Source organism: Pogona vitticeps, chromosome 6, assembly GCF_051106095.1.
Source record: "Pogona vitticeps strain Pit_001003342236 chromosome 6, PviZW2.1, whole genome shotgun sequence".
NCBI lineage: Eukaryota > Metazoa > Chordata > Lepidosauria > Squamata > Agamidae > Pogona > Pogona vitticeps.
Genome location: NC_135788.1, coordinates 36,334,471 through 36,354,345, shown reverse-complemented (window position 1 = coordinate 36,354,345; position 19,875 = coordinate 36,334,471). Strand labels below are relative to the sequence as shown.

The 19,875-nt window shown below is 40.7% G+C and overlaps 1 protein-coding gene across 1 annotated transcript in view; it reads left to right on the top strand.

Annotated features, from left to right (window-relative positions):
* Positions 1–9,821: 9,821 nt before the first annotated feature.
* Positions 9,822–19,875, top strand: part of LOC144583456 (uncharacterized) — a 119,421-nt gene continuing 109,367 nt past the window's right edge. Inside the window, exon 1 of the mRNA XM_078377225.1 lies at positions 9,822–9,923. The gene's annotated coding sequence lies outside the window, so the exon portion shown is untranslated. The remainder of the gene's footprint in view (positions 9,924–19,875) is intronic.

Here is a 19,875-nt window from a genome sequence, read left to right as displayed (position 1 = left end):
ACAGATGTTTCCCATCATTTCTCATCAAGCTAGGTCCAAAGGATAGTGCATCTCTCCTCACTCACGTTGTTCACCTCCCCTCATCTTCAGCCATCTCCTAGCTCTGGTGGTGACATGAATTTAAGAGCAGCAAAAATAGGAGCTCAGGTTCTTCTTCAACTGTGTGGCAGCTGGATGGAGCCATGGAGCAAGTTCATCCATAAATATGGGGAAGAGGTGTCAACTTGTTAAATAAATAGTTAGAGATGACTAACATTAAGCCAATTTATGAAGCCAAGAAAAACTCTATGGATGGGAGTGATATTTACAAGTAGATTTCCTGGTTATGTAACTGATCAGTGCTATTGTACTGTTCCATTTTTCATCAAGGCTCCTAGTTTTTACCTATTTTGTTGGCAGGACTATAACATTTTGTGCTAATTAATATATTTCTTCATGGTGTGTATGAGCCCAGCGTAATAGCATTAGCTGAACCTTTTGGCATAAATAATAGGCATGGGCAGAACTATTATACTCTGAATTAAAGATGGGGAAAGTTACACATAAACTAAAAAACCCAGAATCCCACGATCCGGCATGTGCAAAAAAAGGAATTCCTCCATATCTATAATGAAGCCTTTAAAACACACACATTCTGTCTACTGTATAGTTAATTCATACAGGAAACATTATTTATTTATAATAAATAAAAGCATAATAAAAACAAATCATACTAAATATGAGGCAAAATATGGATTACATGTATACACAATTATATATCTGAGACCATCTCCATAGCCTTCTTCATGCAGTTATGTTTCTGCGTATCTTTCAGTTCTTAGTTATTTGTTTCATTTCTTGCATTGATTTAACTGTATGCAATACAATGTTGTGCAATATTTATTCATACATTTTAATATACATAGATATATATTTAATGTGGTTAAGAAAATATCTCTAAATTCATATGTCAAACTACATCATGTCCTAAAAAATTAGCAGTCAAAGGCCAAAATCCTTTTGTGTGTGTGTGTGTGTGTGTGTGTGTGTGTGTGTGTAAGCTATGCCTACAAGAAGGGTGACAATATCTCCAGCGGAAAAAGATTTTTTGCTAACTACATATTTCCTCCCTTCATCCAAGAGCTCCCACGGTTTCCACACAATAAAACGGATCACTCCAAAGCTTCAGGAAGGAAGGAGAAAGTCTTTAATTACAGAAAATCTCCCTCTACTAATATTGTCATCACCCTTCTGCACGCTTAATTTATGCAAAGGAATTTAAGTCATAATATACTAGGAATCACCCAGGGCTGGCTTTCATATTAGCTTTAGGTAGGAAATCCATATTTTCTGATCAAAGGGCAGGATTTTTCTATCAAAGTGCGACCTTGGTAAACTTGTTTCACCTGCTAAGGGAGAGAAAGGAAGGGTGGATCTGCCAAAGAAGAAACAGCCAAGTAACAGGCCAATGGAATCTACATATGAAGGTCCTCTATAGCTTAAGGGCTAGATAGGGCAGACCCCAAGGAGCAGAGTTAGTCCAAGACATGATGCTGCCTGAAGTAGAGCATTAAATAATGACCTTAACAACGTAAAGGTGAACGGTAAGTCCATCCAAGTTATTTGACAAATGAGCCATCAAATCACAAACATGTTTATATGGTTAGAGACAGGACAATAATAATATATTTGTACAACCAACAACCTGCTGTTTCATATCAACAAACTGGGAGATCCCTCACTTTGTGTAATTGTAGGAAGGTAACTATCAGAAAGGGTCTGTTGAAAAGCAGAAGTAGCCTGTTGGGTCCCAAAGGCCAATCATCATCATCATCATTATCATCATCATCATCATCATTATCATCATGGAACTGCAGAGCTGAAAGGGCCCTATGAGTCATCAAGTCCAGCCGCTGTCAAGGAGGCACAATGGGGAATCGAACTTCCAACCTCTGGCTTCACAGCCTGATATCTAAAACACTGACCTATCTATAATTTTTGATAAGAGGTCCATAGAGATAAGAGTAAGAGCAGGTTTACAGTGGCAGTAGAAGAGTGTCATGGGCTATTGGTAAACAACACAAAGCAACATGGTGCCTGGGAGAATAAACATGGAAACACCTAAAATATATAAACTCCATGTCCTAGTGCAGTGGGGGGAGTTTTAGTGTTTCTGCTAGAGTGTCAAAAGCTCACCCTATTCTGACCTTTCTGTTGCAGTTACTGATGAGGACTACTCCCTTGATAGGGATAGATAAGGCAGAACGCAAGAGAAACCAAAGTCAACAAGAAGAGACTTAATTAATTCTGATGTTCTTTTCTTCTTCCTTGCAGTGTTGGTTCAGCAGGTGTTCACACAAGCTAATTGGATTTTCTAGCGTGCATGTGCAATGAGAGGGAAAATGAGTACACTTTTCCCTTAAACAATGCTAGGTTAGGGGTGCCAGACCCCCATGTAGTTCAAAATCTGTATATAATTCTTGTGTTCCTAAAAACTTAATTGCAAAACATAAGCAGTTGATTAATACACACACACACACACACACACACACACACACACACACACACACACACACACACACACACACACCACTTCCTGGAGATGAATAGAGGCACAGCATTTTTATTTATTTATTTATTTATTTATTTATTTATTTATTTATTTATTTATTTATTTATTTATTTATTTATTTATTTATTTATTTATTAGGGGAAAAACAGCATATAACAAAAACTGTGCTGTTCAGATCCATGTAATTCAAGGGAAAAGTGTGGGATCTTTATTACCTTTTCTATTTACTAAGCATATTGGAGGGGGGCAACCTGCTTAGTAGCTTATTTACTTATTCTAACTCTCCAGCTTCCACTGATTGCAATACTTTTTAATGCAAACATGTACTATTCTTATACGTTTTTTCTGATATCAGGGTGAAATTGTTGGCTGAAACCAATTATTCAGTCACAACTAGAGTAGGCCCGTTGTATCAATGGGAATTTGACGAGTCAGCTCCCCTGTAAGTTCCATTGATTCATAGAGCCTATTCTAGATGAAACGTGTCACTATATTTCAGCAACTGTACAGAAATAAAAAGAAGGGACTCTCCTTGCCTTCAAATAGAGATTTTGAGTGTATCTGGCCAAAAATAAACATTTTGCATCAGTATCTACATAACAAATTTTCAGACTGGAGTATATTTACTCAGTGTCAGTAGGATTTATTTTAAAGGAAATGTTCTTGAGATCACAGCTGTGGAAAAAGCAGAATGATGTCTTATCTCTTTCAACAATGCTCCACATTACAGCTGATTGCTAAGACATGGTGCTTTATAATGCTATATATGTATACGAAGTAGTTCACAGCCCATTATAATCATGTCAAAACTCTTATTCATTTCTAAACCTGGGAATTTTATCTGGTGATGTTTTAACCTTTAACCTAATCTAACAAGGAATTAGATAGTGTTGTCTTGAAAAGTCTACAAACATCAGCTTCAGTAAGTAACTGGCTGTAACCAGCTGTGACTAGGAAGTCTCTTTGTGTAAATACATGTGTACCTCAGGGAAGGCCAACTAATAAGCAATTAATAGATCTGGACATGAATCTTCTGTTCTTTGCCACATTGCCCTCCCTATTCCAGGACGTGACACCTTGATTTTTCTCCAAGGAGACTATATGTTCTGCCTCTGTTGGGATTTCAATATAGAAAAGAAACATTTCCTGGGCATGTTAACATGATTTCTCTTTGGGGCTCAAACCCTAGAGACACACTTCTGCCGGCTGAGGTCAAGACACAGACATACAGAGGTGGATGCTGGAATAGAAGCTGACAGGCTTGGACAAAGAGGTCATAAAGATGGGATTCAAAGCCTATGGGGTAAAATCATAGGATCTCTTTCCTTTTTGTTGCATAGATTGCCAGTTCCATTACAGAGCCCAGAATTTGTATAAAGTGCAATAATACATAAGCTGTGCTTCTGAATACTTTGTGCTTGGCTTCCACCCATGCTAGAAGCATAACACCCTCTTTCTGCAAGTGAGACATGTACACAGGGCCAGTCCCAGGAGACATAGCACCTTAGGCAAGGAGTGTCTTTGGCACACAGACACCGCATCCTGCGCCACTCAGTAGTTTTATGGGGCTTAAGGCAGGTGTAATGTTGCTCCCTTCTACATAAACATAGGCATGTCAGCACAAAGTTGTAGTCCACTGAAGATACCATGGGAAAAGAAACATACAGTACTTTTAAAAATCTGTTTGTGGGAAGATCATTTGTACTCAAACAATCACAGCCCACTCCGCTCCACCACAACTGTAGTTCAGAAGATATTGTAAGAGCTTAAGCAGACCCCCCCCCCTTCAGAAATGAAAAGACCAACATACATAATAAATAACCTGAACCAGTTAGAAGACAGAGATCAGCTAGACAGTCAGTAGGCTCAGGGATCTATTCCCTTCTTGACCTTTCTAAGTATGTACCTGTGGGAAGTAAATTGCTTAGAAATGGGAAAAGTTTTTTCCCATACCAGAATCGCATAACCAGAAGAATAGATAGAAGAATATTTTCATTTTTATGAGGCTTCTCCTGGCATTGCAGAATGGCACTAGTGAAACTAGAGCAGGAGCACAACAAGAAACAAATGCTACTTGAGCTCTGTCCCATCACTCAGTGGACTAAATATGTGAAGAGGGCGAGGCATTAGTCTCACCCCTTCCATCATTGCTTTGCTTTTGTGAAGCAACAGATCTGAAGAGGAGAGACCTGTCATTCTATGCAGACTTTCCACATGAGTCAAAATCTTGATTTCCTCATGTGCTGACTTGCATGGAGAACCATCATAGATTGAACAGTTGTCCCTCCTGTAAATCTACAGTTACAAGATGCAGAGTATTTGGCTCAGTATTGCTATATGTGAGAAAGTTCTTGGAATTGTTGTAGAACACAAGCTGATAATGAGCCAAGAGTGTAATGTGGCTGCAAAAATGGCAAATGTTATTTTAGGCTGTATTAACAGAAGTATAGTCTCCAAATCACGTGAAGTACTACCAGTCAGGACTGGCAAGGCCTCATTTTGCGTACTGTGTCCAGTTCTGGACACCACACTTTAAGAAGGATCCCTACAAACTGGAACAAGTTCAGAGGAGGGCAACAAGGATGATCGGGGGACTGGAAATCAAGCCCTGTGCAGAAAGACAGTTTGTTTGTACGCAACTTGTATTGGGCATGTTCAGCCATGAGAAAAGAAAACTGAGGGGAGATAATGACAATACTTTTCAAAAACTTGAAAAGCTGTATTTCAGCACAGCGGCTGGATCTGTTCTCAATCATTCTGAGTGTAGGACATGTAATAATAGGTTCAAGATACAGAAAGCCAGATTTTGGTTGAAAGCCAAATTTTTTGTCAAAGCAGTACAACAATAGAACCAATTATCTTGGGAGACGATGAACACTCCAGCACAGTAGGCAATCAAGAGAAAGTTAGATAGCCATCTCCCAAATGTACTTAGATCCCTGAATTGAGCAGGGAGTTGGAGTTCAAGGTTGATTCAGCCTTCTATCCTTCCGAGGTCAGTAAAATGAGTACCCAGCTTGCTGGGGGGGGGCAATGTGTAGCCTGCATAATTAACTTGTAAACCACCCAGAGAGTGCTTGAAGCACTATGGGGCGGTGTATAAGCAGCACGCTTTGCTTTTGCTTTGCTTATAGGCCCATTCCAACTCCATTATAGTATGATTCTATGATTCTATATATATGGTATGTGTACGTATACACACATATATGGTAGGTCCACATCAAAATAAAAGTCTCTAATGATTTTTGCTGCAATTAGTGTTGCCCCTACATACTCTTGTTTGAATAATAATTAGCCTTCCACTTTATCAAGATGGATTCCATTCATTGTCACTTTTTCAACTTACCTCTGCCATTTATAATATAATGTAATGGACTCCCCACCCTCCATCCTGCTGCATATTGCAGCACTAGAGGTATTTTGTTAATGATATCAGAGCTTATATTATCATGACTTTACCATAACATTACCTACACTGGATTCTGCATAAACATACCCTCAGATTAGGTTTCAGTAGTTCCATAAAAATGTTCTCTTAAACTGCTGTCTCGATGTTATGATTATGGCTATAGTCATCACTGGAAAACATCAATGTTTTAAGTAAGATAAAGGTGATTTAAAGTGCATTTGTGACTCTGGCAATGAGTTGACAGCCATCTTTAACCAGCCTGACCTGGGAATGACCCTGAGCTCAGCTGGTTGTGAGAGAATTTGGTCTATTATGAGGCAGAGTATCATATGTCTGACAGGCTGCACAGAATAGATTATAAAATCACAGCTGAGAAATGCTTTGAGACAGAATCTAGTCTTATTTGGCAAGCAAACTCTAGACAAAGCTTAGAACATTAAAACAAGGGTATCACCTTTCCCTAATATAAAAAAAATCACCTTTGCTAAATTTTGTATCTCTTCTTTGGTAAAAACAAATCTGATGTCGGTCCCAGATTGGATATTGCCAAGTTAATGAACACTGATGAATTAAAATGGACATAGATCTTTCATTCAGTTTCTTCCTTCCCATGCGGCTTTGACTAGTTATCTCTGTCTGTTAATGTTGACACTCTTTGCCATTTTGTCCCACCACAGCACATATAATTTCTGCCCTGCACAGTGACTTTGGAGATAGCATAAATATGGTACATAGTGAAGTCAAAAATATTGGCAAAATGGTTCAGTTTGATATCTGGCTTTGAGTACAGCAAAAATATGTGAATTACCTGGAAAAGGAATGTTCCATTTTAAAAAAAGAAGAAATGAAGTGGTATCTACTACATATTTATCAAATTGACAACACCTCCTTACAGACTGATCCTAGGCATGTTAACCTGGAAGAGGATGCCAGGAAATTACTTATAGTGGAATGTGTATTGTGTTGTGGACATACAACCCAATCTATGCACTTATGCCAAATTTTAGGTTCTATTTCAATGAGGCAGCGTGCCAAGTAACAGTGTCTACAATTTCAGCCTTAGCCTATTTTTCTAAACAAACAAACAGCCCCCTCCCAAAGTGAATTACAAACATTAAAAAGAAATAAAATGTGGTGGGATGAAGATTTAGCATATGATGCATTTTATTTATTCATATTTTCTTTTCTCTCTTCAATCACCCATCTACATCTGCTCTCCCCTGAAGGGTGGCTGCAACTCCAAATTTAGAATATTCAGAATCACTGCTACAGCAGTAAAAATACCAGTACAGTACTCAGAAAAGTTACTGTCCTGGACTACACTATGTGAATCCAGCATAACCAGCAACCATTCTGGCTGAAGGATTCTGGGAGCTATGGTCCAGGAAATCAACTTTTCCAAACTCAGAGAAGCAGAAAAAACTGACTCTACTGGTCTTTCCATTGGTGTCTCCATATTTAAGTGACTATTCATTTGGACTTAGTAGAACACATTTTCTTATTCTGTGGCATGCAGGAGGCTTTCTAAACAGGAAGATTCTAATTTCAAAGGAGCAATTATTTACTCTGAGCAGCTACACTGTGCTGCCCAGTTAAAAACTGGTTGTAGTGGTTAGAGAGATGGATGATGATAATGGGACAACTGGGTTCAAATTCTCACCTACCCAAGCAATTCACTGGGTGGCTTTCGGCTAGTCACACTCCTTTGGCTTTACATCCATCACAGAGTTGTGCAGATGAGGTGAGGAGGATGGCCATGTACTTGAACTTATTGGAGGAAAGGTGGGATATAAATGCAACAACAACAAAAACAAAATGGGATGAGATAAAATAAACTGAGCTGGGATGAGATGAGGGCAATTAGAAAAAGGATATATTGATAGGTAGTGGGTATGTGTTCCAAGTTTTATGCAGGATCTGTCTGACTGAGATATTTGCTAGTCAACACTTTTGTTATCTGAGGGCCATTTTTACATCAAAGTATCCTTGTAGTGCACAGCCAACATAATGTCCCTGATGTGTGTGAAGTGCTAACCACATAAGTGCCAACATTAAACTTTACATTGTTACAACATTACACAAGTGCACAACATTATAGTGCATAACACTGTGGGTGTTGCACAAGCTTAGAAACCTTCATTAAGATACACATGTATGCAAATATTGATAGCAGATGTGGCAATGAAACCACTGCCTTTTCAGTACTTCCTCTTGATTTTCATTGTGGCCTCACAAACTATAAGGAATCAAGTATGTACCACTGACAATCCACTTCAGAGGGTCATTTTTCTAGGTGCTCTTCCAGTATTCTAGAGCAGTGGTTCTCAAATTGGATCTCCAGATGTTCTTGGACTGTAACTTACAGAAATCTTGGCCAGCATAACAAGAGGTGAAGGCTTCTGGGAACTGCAGTCCGAGAACACCTGGGGACCACAGTTTGAGAGCCACTGCTCTAGAGCACAGGACAACAAAAGAGCAGGACAGTGAGAACACAGTTACTGAGCAGATTTAAATACATAATACATACTAGTTTTTTTTAACCACCCTTTACTCTGGCTGCCCACAAACAGCAGTAGTGGTGTGATACCTTCACAGAAATAAAGTTCTGCTTTGGATAATACTGGATCACCCAAAAAGTTACAAATAAGGCACGTTTTCCAGCTGATCACAATTTTTCTTCTGGGAAAGATAGTACATAATTTAGGATCAAGGCATATACTGTACAGTGGTGCCTCGCTTAATGATTGCCTCGTTTAGCGATGAATTCGCATAACGATGTGTTTTTTTAGAAAATAATATGCACCGTATAACGATGTTTCCTATGGGCGATTTTCGCTTAGCGAAGTTTGGGACCATGCTTCGCATAACGAATGCGATTTTAGGTCCCCTGCTTCACTTAACGATGTTTTTTTTCAATTGAAAAAGTGTCTTAGAAGGGTCAAAAACGGTTCTAAATGCTTGGATTCGTTAGAGGACCCCCTAAGTCATGTGCAAACCTGATTTGGCTTTGATCTGACTTTTCGTTAATTTATGGTTAATTTTTTTTTCCAGCCCATAGGTGTTACATACAGCACTGATGTTACCTGTCTGTCATGGGTTTGGAGGGAAAGTTCCATCCTATGGGGAGTGGAAGGCGGGACATCAGGAGGAGGGGCTGTACTGTATATATATGTGAAGCCTGTGTGGAGAAGTTAGAAGACGCTGGGAGGAGACAAAGCAGCAGCTGAGAGAAGAAGCTGGTGTGGGAGTCTGTGTGTCAGACAGGGTACTACTGTGTGTCAGAGTACCAACCTGATAGGTTCAGGTGTCTGTTGGTTAGCCAGAACTGATAGGTTCAGGGTCTGTGCTTCAAGTTAAGGGTTCTGTGTGAACCAAACTGTATGCATGTATGAGTGAGAATAAGCCACGTTACTTTATCCTATTCACCTGATCATTTTATTTTCCCTGTGTGTTGTATTTAAATAAACCTTATTCTTTTATTTGTTGAAAATCCATCCCTGGTCTGTGTGACTTCTTATAGGGAATGGTTGGTGGCAGCTTAGTTAACGTGTGGCAGATCCCAGTAGGTCTGGGTTTGTCACATTGATTGGTGTCCAGCGTGTGGGATACGACTGGTCCAGTTGTCCAGCGGTCCAGCAAAGCCTTGGCAAGTGTGCCCAGAGCAAGGGGGGTCTAGTCAGGGACAATCTGAGGCGCGTAGGTAATCTTCTAGGTGTACCTCACGGGGAGGTGCGCTAGTAGAAGAACGTGCCAACTGGGGAGACTAGATTAGGGTGCTCTGAGGCAGCCTGTTTTTGGCGGGAAAAAAGCTGAGGCAAAACTGTGAAACAGCAGTGATCTAGCCTGCCTGCTGAGAGGCCCAGCAGAGGGGGGTAGACTCTAACTCGCTACAGTTGCAAGTAGTGCTGAAGGACAGCAGCAATCTATAGGGAAAGCTGGTTCTGAGGCAAAAGAAAAAAAAAAGTGGTCGTTTTATTTTGAGGCTTGACTTTTTAAAGCAGCCTGTTCTGGGGGGATTATGCCCTTGACTCGAAGCCAAATGGCAGAAATGGGTGAAGTGAAAGACCCCCAGGTAGACCAAGGTTCTGAGGATGAATTTGGCTCAGTGCAGGGTGACAGCACGGGAGAACAGAACCCAGAACTCAGGAAAATGCTCATAGCCCAACAGCATGAACTGAGGATGAGGCAATTTGAAATAGAGGCCAGAGAAACAGCTGAAATCTGTCAGGCAGAGGCAGATGCCAAGAAAAGGGGAATGGCCATGAGGATAAAAGAGATGGAACTGAAACACCAAATTAGAATGGTACAATTGGAATTGGATTTCCTAAATAAGTTTATTAACAATTTATCAGTTGAAGAAATGTCAAAGAAGGAAAAGTATGAGGCTCAGGTCAGACAAAGTGAGCAAGATCTTGAAAAATATACTCAGCAAAAAGACATTAAATTAAAAGAAATCAGAGATAAGACTGAAGAAAAAGTAAAAGAGATAAAAGCTAGGGCTGAGGAAGAAATTTTACAGATCAGGGCTGAGTTTGAGGCCAAGCAAAAGGAGCTGGATTTGAGAATAAAAGGGAAAAGCCAGCAAGGGGGAGGGGCCCATGGTGAAGGGAAGCCCTCAGACATGAAACCAAGACCTCAGATTTTGGAGGGAAAACCAAAACAAGAGGAGAAAGACTCAAAATACCCCAGAAAATGTTATTTCTGTCAGGGAAAGGGCCATCTAATCTCAGAGTGTGAGAAATTAAAGCAGCTAAAAGGAGTTGTGCCTCAGGATTCGAGTGGAACCAAGCCAAAAGCTGTGTTCTGTGTCCAGAAAGAGCAAGGCTCATTGTCACTGAGGGAGCCTGTTGCCATGGCTACTCAATCTGGAACAGCTACATCTGCTGATCAGGCTGAGGAAAATGGTCCTCTTGTAGAGGTCAGGCGCTGCCTGCTGGTGAGAACAGATTCTCAGTTGTTTGAGACAGCAGGGGTGGACGTAGGAATACTTAACCGTCAGTATCGGGGGCTGCGGGACACTTGTTCTCAGGTGACCCTGTGCCATCCAGATATTATTCCTAGGGAGTATGTAATCCCAAATGAGAGCATGAAGGTGGCAGGGATTGAGGGGCAGGTGATCTCTCTGCCAGTCGCGGAGGTACCTGTGAACTTTCAAGGCTGGAGGGGAGTTTGGCGGCTAGCGATTTCATCGACTCTGCCAGCAGCCGTGCTCGTGGGAAATGACCTGGCTGAACATGTGAAACGGGTGCTAGTGATTACACGCTCACAAGCCACCACGGGGACAGTTCGGGGGGTAATGATGAGCCAGAGACGGAAGCAGGTGGGGGAAGTTCAGAAGCTGTGGTGGAAACCTTAACCACAGACAGCAGATTTGGACAAGAGCAAAAGGCAGACGCCACTCTCCAAAAGTGTTTTGAACAGGTGACTGACGCCCAGCTAACACCTGAAACCCCAGTGAGATTTCTGGAGAAAAAGGGGATTTTGTATAGAGAGACCCTGAGGAATATCTCAAAAGGGGGAGATGGGATCAGAAGTCAGCTGGTGGTACCTGAAAAGTATCGCCCCATGATCTTACAAAGGGGGCACTCTGACATGTTTGCTGCGCACTTAGGGGTGAACAAAACACAGCAAAGAATCACACAGAATTTTTACTGGCCTGACATAGGGAAGCAGATCAGGGAGTTCTGTAAACAATGTGATGTGTGTCAAAGGCAGGGGAATAACCGTGACAGGACCAAAGCAAAGTTGTGCCCTTTGCCTGTGATTGACACTCCGTTCAAATGCATAGGGGTGGATATTGTGGGACCTTTGCCCAAGGCCACAAAGAGGGGGAACAGGTTCATTCTCACCATTGTGGACCATGCCACGAGGTACCCTGAAGCCATACCCTTGACTAACATTGAAACTAACACAGTGGCAGATGCCTTGGTGGGGTATATGTCCAGGATGGGATTTGCCTCAGAAATAATCACAGATTTGGGAGCATCATTCACATCGAAGCTCATGAAACGCTTATGGCAAATCTGTGGAATTAAGCACAAGGAAACTACTGCCTATCATCCTGAAAGTAATGGGTTAACTGAGAAGTTCAATGGGACTCTAATGCGCATGATTAGGGCTTACTTGGCAGAGAATCCAAACAATTGGGACCAGAAGCTGCAATCCCTTTTGTTTGCTTATCGATCAGTGCCACAAGCCAGTACCGGGTTCAGTCCATTTGAACTTTTATTTCAGAGAAGGGTGAAAGGGCCCCTTGATTTGATCAAACAAAATTGGGAGCAGATCACCCAGGATGACCCACAAGACGTTGTGACATATATAGACTCTTTAAGGAATGACCTAAAGAGAAACCTAGAGCTAGCAGCAGAGACCCTGCAAGCTCAAAAGGTCAGAAAGAAAGCTTGGGATAACCAGAAAGCTAGAGAGAGGCACTTTAACCCAGGGGAGGAAGTGCTTTGGCCTAGGCTCTGCAAAGAGAACAAACTGCAGCTGGGTAGCCCAGAAGTAAAGTGCTTGGGTCACATAGTAGGGGGAGGAGTGATAAAACCCCTGGAGGCTAAAATAGAAGCAGTTCGTGATTGGCCCAGACCCAACACCAAGAAAAAAGTCAAATCATTTCTTGGGTTGGTGGGCTACTACAGAAAGTTCATCCCGAGGTTTAGCGAGATTGCGGCTCCGCTGACCGATCTGACGAGGAAGAAGACTGATGACAGCATCCCGTGGACCAGCGACTGTGAGGCGGCGTTCCAGAGGTTGAAGGAGGCGCTTGTCCAGTATCCAGTGCTGCGTGCTCCAGACTTCGACCGGGAGTTCATCATCTACACCGATGCGTCTAACAGCGGGGTAGGAGCAGTTCTTTGCCAGGAGGATGAGAATGGTGACCAGCATCCAGTGTCCTACCTGAGTAGGAAACTCCAGAAAGGTGAGAGACATTTGGCAACCGTGGAGAAGGAGTGCCTGGCAATAGTCTACGCGATCCAGAAGGCCAAGCCTTACATCTGGGGAAGACATTTTATTCTGTGCACTGACCATTCACCACTGCAATGGTTAAAGACAATGAAAACCCACAATAGCAAACTTATGAGGTGGGCTTTAAACCTACAGGACTATGACTTTGAAGTGAAGGTGGTCAGAGGGTCAGTGAACTGTGTTGCTGACGCCTTATCAAGAAGACCTGAAGATTGAAGACGGCGAAAGAAACATGGACTATGTATATATATTGATGACAAAAAGTTAAATGTACCTGGTTTTCTTGAATTTGGTTTGTATGAATAAAGGTAAATTGATGTAATGTATATGGTAAATGTTTAAATGCCTAATTGATATGGTTAACTTAGAATGTAAGTATAAGTAAGTATGATATTGTATGTATAACTGTTTTTGTGTGTTTTATCCAGGTTGTTTTTTGGGAAAAAGCACCTTAGCTTTCCCCCTACAAAACAACTTATAAAGAGGGGAGGTGTTACATACAGCACTGATGTTACCTGTCTGTCATGGGTTTGGAGGGAAAGTTCCATCCTATGGGGAGTGGAAGGCGGGACATCAGGAGGAGGGGCTGTACTGTATATATATGTGAAGCCTGTGTGGAGAAGTTAGAAGACGCTGGGAGGAGACAAAGCAGCAGCTGAGAGAAGAAGCTGGTGTGGGAGTCTGTGTGTCAGACAGGGTACTACTGTGTGTCAGAGTACCAACCTGATAGGTTCAGGTGTCTGTTGGTTAGCCAGAACTGATAGGTTCAGGGTCTGTGCTTCAAGTTAAGGGTTCTGTGTGAACCAAACTGTATGCATGTATGAGTGAGAATAAGCCACGTTACTTTATCCTATTCACCTGATCATTTTATTTTCCCTGTGTGTTGTATTTAAATAAACCTTATTCTTTTATTTGTTGAAAATCCATCCCTGGTCTGTGTGACTTCTTATAGGGAATGGTTGGTGGCAGCTTAGTTAACGTGTGGCAGATCCCAAAATCTGACAGCTCCATGCTTTCCTATGGGGGAGAAAACAATTCGCCATAAATTAACGAAAGTTCAGATCAAAGCCAAATCAGGTTTGCACACGACTTAGGGGGGTCCTCTAACGAACCCAAGAATTTAGAACAGTTGCTGAGTCTTCATTAATTTTTTGTAAATTTTTTCTTCCCCCATAGGAAATAATGGAGCTGTCAGATTTTGACAGCTGTCAAAAGTTGGGGGAAAAAAATTCACCATTAATTAACGAAAACTCAGATCAAAGCCAAATTAACTTTTGCATCCGTTTTAGAGGGTGCAGAAGCTAATCCAAGCATTTAAAACCATTTTTGACCCTTTTATGACACACTTAATTTTGCAAAAATTGACTTCGCAAAGCCATTGAAATGTATTGAGTCAGCTACAATACATTCCAATGGAGGAAACATTGTATCGTTTAACGATGTTTCCTATGGGTTTTTTCGCTTAAGGACGGCAATCCGTGCCTATTGGAACGGATTAACCGGTTTCCAATGCATTCCTATGGAAAATGGTGTTTCGCATAACGATGTTTCAAATAACTTTTTTTTTTGGAACCAATTAAAATCGTTATGCGAGGCACCACTGTACTTTAAATACTGGACGAAATGCGACACCCATGGGTCTTGAAGTCAGACCACCTGCAAGGTCAGATGGAGTTTTACAGATTCTACAGGAGACAGAGACCTCAAAAGTATCAATTTACAATCTTTTCCTCTCCAGACAGATGCCTGGCTTGGACATCCACCCACCCTTAGGTTTTTGCCCTTCGTGTTACAGATCTCTCTGGATGCTTAGCATAGGAAAACATGAAGCAAGGTAAGAGTCCTTATGTCAGCAAAAGAGAAGATTACATTTAGGTTTTTTTTTAACAAGGTTGAAAACATCAATCACAGTCTGATTTGTAGTCATGCCAAGTGACTGGATGACATGGAGCCCCAAGAGTAGTCTCAAGTCTCCTTCCAAAGTAATGGACTGCTTACAAAGTCAGATGAAGTTTTACAGGTTCAAAGAGCCATGGGCATGACATCTGGCCCAGTTTTTGTACACATTATCCCCATATTCTGTGCTATTTTTTCCTGTGGAAGAGTTCTGGAGAACTCAAAATCCTGCCATGTCTGTAACTTTTACTAATTCATTTAAGGTATTATTCAACACCAAACTTTGTTTCTATGGATGGCTCACACAATTCCATTTTCTATTTACTGTTGGAAATACCACGATCAGCTGCCATAAGTGAGACTGAAAAATCAGGATTCCACTCCATATAATCTAACCACTCTCAGTAGTTTTGCAAAGGTGCTGTGAACAAGTAGTCTCCTGACTATCATGTAGTCTTCTACCATCATTTCACTGCACACTGAATGCAGCCTGGATCATGACATTTCAGAATGTCTATACTACAAATCATCATCTTCATCATCTTAGAACAGTAGAGCTGGAATGAGCCTAGCTCCAACTCCCAACTTTTGGCTCCACAGCCAGAAACTTAAACCAGTGAGCTATCCAGCAATAATAGACCAGGCGAGAATCAGAATTAACTATCAATTCAATAGCTAAATCCTATGAATATATAGAATATAAGCCACAACTGAAGAGCAAAGGCAGGCGTTAATGCTACCTAGATCAGATCCATTGAAATAAATAGATTTGTTGCAACCTACTAAAGTCACAACTTAGTTAAGTTCCAGTGGTTTCTTCAGGCCAATTCTAGCTAGGACTAGTATTGGATCTAGGCCTAAGTTTGCTATTGTATCAGTGGGACTTCAACCTGGATGGCTGTACTATAGGCTGTATTAAAGGAATGCCCTATAAGTTACAGTATATGTATTTTCAGGGTCCAAATCAGGACCAAGAAACTGAAATTGACATAGATTGCCATACTCTTTGGTCATAAATTTGCGGGGTATGTTTTTTGTTAAATCAAAACTACATAATCTTTCAGAGAGAGATAATTTGATTTATGTGCTGCTTTTTTTATTGCAGCTTAAAGATAAGTGATGGGGTTGAAGTCATGTCACTTGGAGATCATTCTGCTTTATGTTTTTGGTATATCACTTCAGTATTTCCAGAGGTAAACCACTTAGATAAACCTACTGTCAGCATTATACTATTAAAGTAAAACTCAAATGAGATCTGTATCTTGATAAAATATAACAAGGATTATATAATAAACCCCCACAGAATTAGTCTCTGTAACATGAAGGCACAGAACATCTTTTAAAGCAAAGATTTCATTTTAGTGGGTATTTAATATGGATTTTCATTTAGTGCCCTTCTCATAAGAATATGGGCACACATTTTCTAACTCTCAAATAATGATAATCCCCTATTGAGAATAATATGCCCATTGTTGTCATAATGGATCTCCATTCACACATTTAACAGCTTGAAGGTACACATTTTAGGCACCATAACTTACTGTAATTAATCTTTATTATGCCATTACTGCCATGTACTCATAAAACGCAGAACCCATGTAGAAATTTATCACTTATATTAATGAACATGCCAGGGCCCTGCTAAAATTGCAGTTGAATTTGTTTTTAGACACACCACACACAAACAATGAACCAGGGAAGTCAGCTCTGTGATGAGCCTGTGCTGTTATAGTAATATGCTTCTGTGTAATAAGCCTGCATGAAAAGCTGTTGCCTTCTCCTTTAAAATTAATTAGCCTTCTAATAAGACAGCATTAGATCTGCCAATCACACTGGGATCTCAGAAACTCTGAATTCTATTATAATCTTCATCAAGTATCTTTTTACTAATAACCATCATGTTAGTTAGGTCAACCAACTTCTTAATTACATCTGAGGAATAATAAATCTCTCCCCATAAGCAAGAAAAAAGGAAAAGATTTTCCAACATAGAGATCACAAGCCAGAGATTATAAATCAAAATGGTAATTAACCAAAATGATATCAATGAACCTTCCATAAAGGAACTTGAGCATACGAAGGAAAAAGAATGGATGGAAACAGAAATTTTAGCTCTTAAGACTGAAGAGCTGGAAGGAACCCCATGGATCATCAAATCTAGCCCCTGTCAGGGAGGGATAGTGGGGAATTGAACTCCCAACCTCTGGCTCCACAGCCAGATTCCCAAACCACTGAGCTATCAGTGCACCATATAAATTTAAAACTGATGAAAAAGACACAATTTACTTACTGGGGCATCAGCTCTGAATAGAGGGATAGAAAAATCCATGTATGTATGTATGTATGTATGTATGTATGTATGTATGTATGTATGTATGTATGTATGTATGTATGTATGTATGTATGTATGTATGTATGTATGTATGTACGTACTTACGTACGTACGTACGTACAGTGGTGCCTCGCTAGATGATGATAATCCATTCCACTGAAATCGCTGTTTAGCAAAATCATTGTCTAGCGAAAAGCATTTCCCCATTGGAATGCACTGAAACCTGTTTAATGCGTTCCAATGGGGAAGAATCGTCGTCTAGCGAAGATCGGCCATAGGAAAGCCGCTTTGCGAACCGCCAATCAGCTGTTTAAATAGCTGTCTTGTGAAGCTTAGGTCCCAAAAACACCTGTTTTGCAAGCGTGGAGGGAGCTGTCGAAATCGTTGTCTAGTGAAATTGGTTTGCGAAGCAGGGACCAAACATTGTCCAGCGAAATTCCCTCATAGGAATCACTGTTTTGCGAATCGCTATAGCAATCGCAAAAAGTCAATGTCTAGCGAAAAAACTGTCATGCAGGGTAACTGTCTAGCGAGGTACCACTGTATGTATGTATGTATGTATGTATGTATGTATGTATGTATGTATGTATGTATGTATCTATCTATCTATCTATCTATCTATCTATCTATCTATCTATCTATCTATCTATCTATCTATCTATCTATCTATCTATGTATCTATGTATCTATGTATCTATGTATGTATCTATGTATGTATCTATGTATGTATCTATGCATCTATGCATCTATGCATCTATGCATCTATGTATCTATGTATGTCATCTGTAACTTATCTTTTTCCTGGTGTATGTGCATGTGCCCTCATGCACCCAATTGTATAGCTTTGAAAACCTTTCCATATTTTAACACAGTCCTTAGCTCTTCTACTGGCATTTCTGTTTGCAGATAGGAATCTGCTGAAAACTGAATGTGTTAATCTTGGATACAAACTTAGAGTCAACCTAGATGTTAACGTAACTTCATATTGCTTGGGAATACTTCCTTTCCCCATCTACAACCAGATTTCCTCAGAGAAAAGAACCTGGGTAGTCAGACTTTAAAATGAAGTGCTTGTATGTTTGTAATCACTGGTAAAAAGAGCAAAACACATTGGAATACATGAGACAGAGGTGAGGCAAAGCATGCAAGAGGAAAAACAGATACCATTCACCACTTAGGAGCACCTAGATCTGAACTACGCACAATGTCAGACTTTATCCCAATTAGAGATCAATTGAAGTTGAGTGGGTTTTAATTACTGGGAGTTGTGACCCCCCTCAAAAAAAGCGCTAAGCTCTGATCTTAAATGCCTTTGAGGATTGTGGCTTTGATACATGAGAGCTATAGAGAACAGAAATCTGCTCCAGATCAGAGAATTCAGGGTGACATAGTCTTCCTGTGCAATCTACCAAGCATTTGGTACCTTTGTGCTAACATGGTTCTTTTCACATATCTGGAGTGTGTTTACAAACACTTCTGTTCTGTGTATCTGTCAGAGCATCTGGAATAGAAATAGCTCTGACCTGTCTCCCCAAAAGGGCTAATATTTATTTGTTTGTTTTTTGTTTGTCTGTCTGTTTATTAGATTTTTGTACCACCTACCTAGTGGAAACCACTACCCTGGGCAGATTACAACATACAGTAGGGTCTTGACTTGAGAACTTAATCCGTATTGGAAGGTGGTTCTCAAGTCAAAAAGTTCTCAAGTTAAATCTGCATTTCCCATAGGAATGCATTGAAAACCATTTGATCCGTATCTGCTCTTTTCCGTCCATAGAAACTAATGGGAAGCTGCTATTCCACCTTCGACCACTAGAGGGGGATATTTTGTTCCTTTTTTTCTTAGGTCAAGAAAGGTTCAGGGAAGGCAGGGAAAATACAGTCCAGGCAGTACAGTACCAGGCAGTCCGAAGACTGTCTCCCAATCCACTCTCTAAACGCTGGGAGGAGTGAGGAAGCAGACAGGCACACTTTTCACTGGCCAACAGTTAACTGAAAGTTCACATTTTGCACTTTCCCTGCCTCCCACATGGTTTTTTTCAGTTCTTAACTCAAATCTAAGTATGTAAGTCAAGTCAATATTTTCCTATGAGAGTGGTTCTTAAGTCAAAATGTTCTTAACTCAAGCCGTTCTTAAGTCAAGACCCCACTGTAATAAAAACGGAAGTAATATATACCTATAGAAATAAACAAGGAAAAATAGACATTATAAGTAATAATAACTACAATGCAACAGGGTAAGCAGCAACACAATTAGCAGAAAAATTAAAGCATTTCTCTTTTTTTCCTTTCTCTCTCTCTCTCTCCCTTCCTTTCACTAAGGAGGACCTCCCCAAAAGCTTCTTCAGGAGCTTCTTAAAGGTCCGAAGGGAGGGGGCCTGATGTACGTCCCGTGGGAGGGCTCTTCAGATGAAGGAGCCATTGCTGAGAATGCTCAATTTCTCATAGATGTCTTCTCTTGGTGTCGGCATCCACAGGTGTAAGGCCTGGGAAGACTGGGTAAGATGGGCATTAGAAATCAGGATGAGATGTTCCAACAGACAGCGAGGTCTCAAACTGTTTAGAGGTTTATAAGTTAATACCAGGACCTTGGACTTGGCATGGAAGCAGACTGCTAACCAGTGCAAGTGGACCAGAACTGGGGAGAGATGACTGAATTTTTACACCCCAGAGATCAATCTGGCTGCTGCATTCTGGACCTCCTAAAGCTTCTGTATC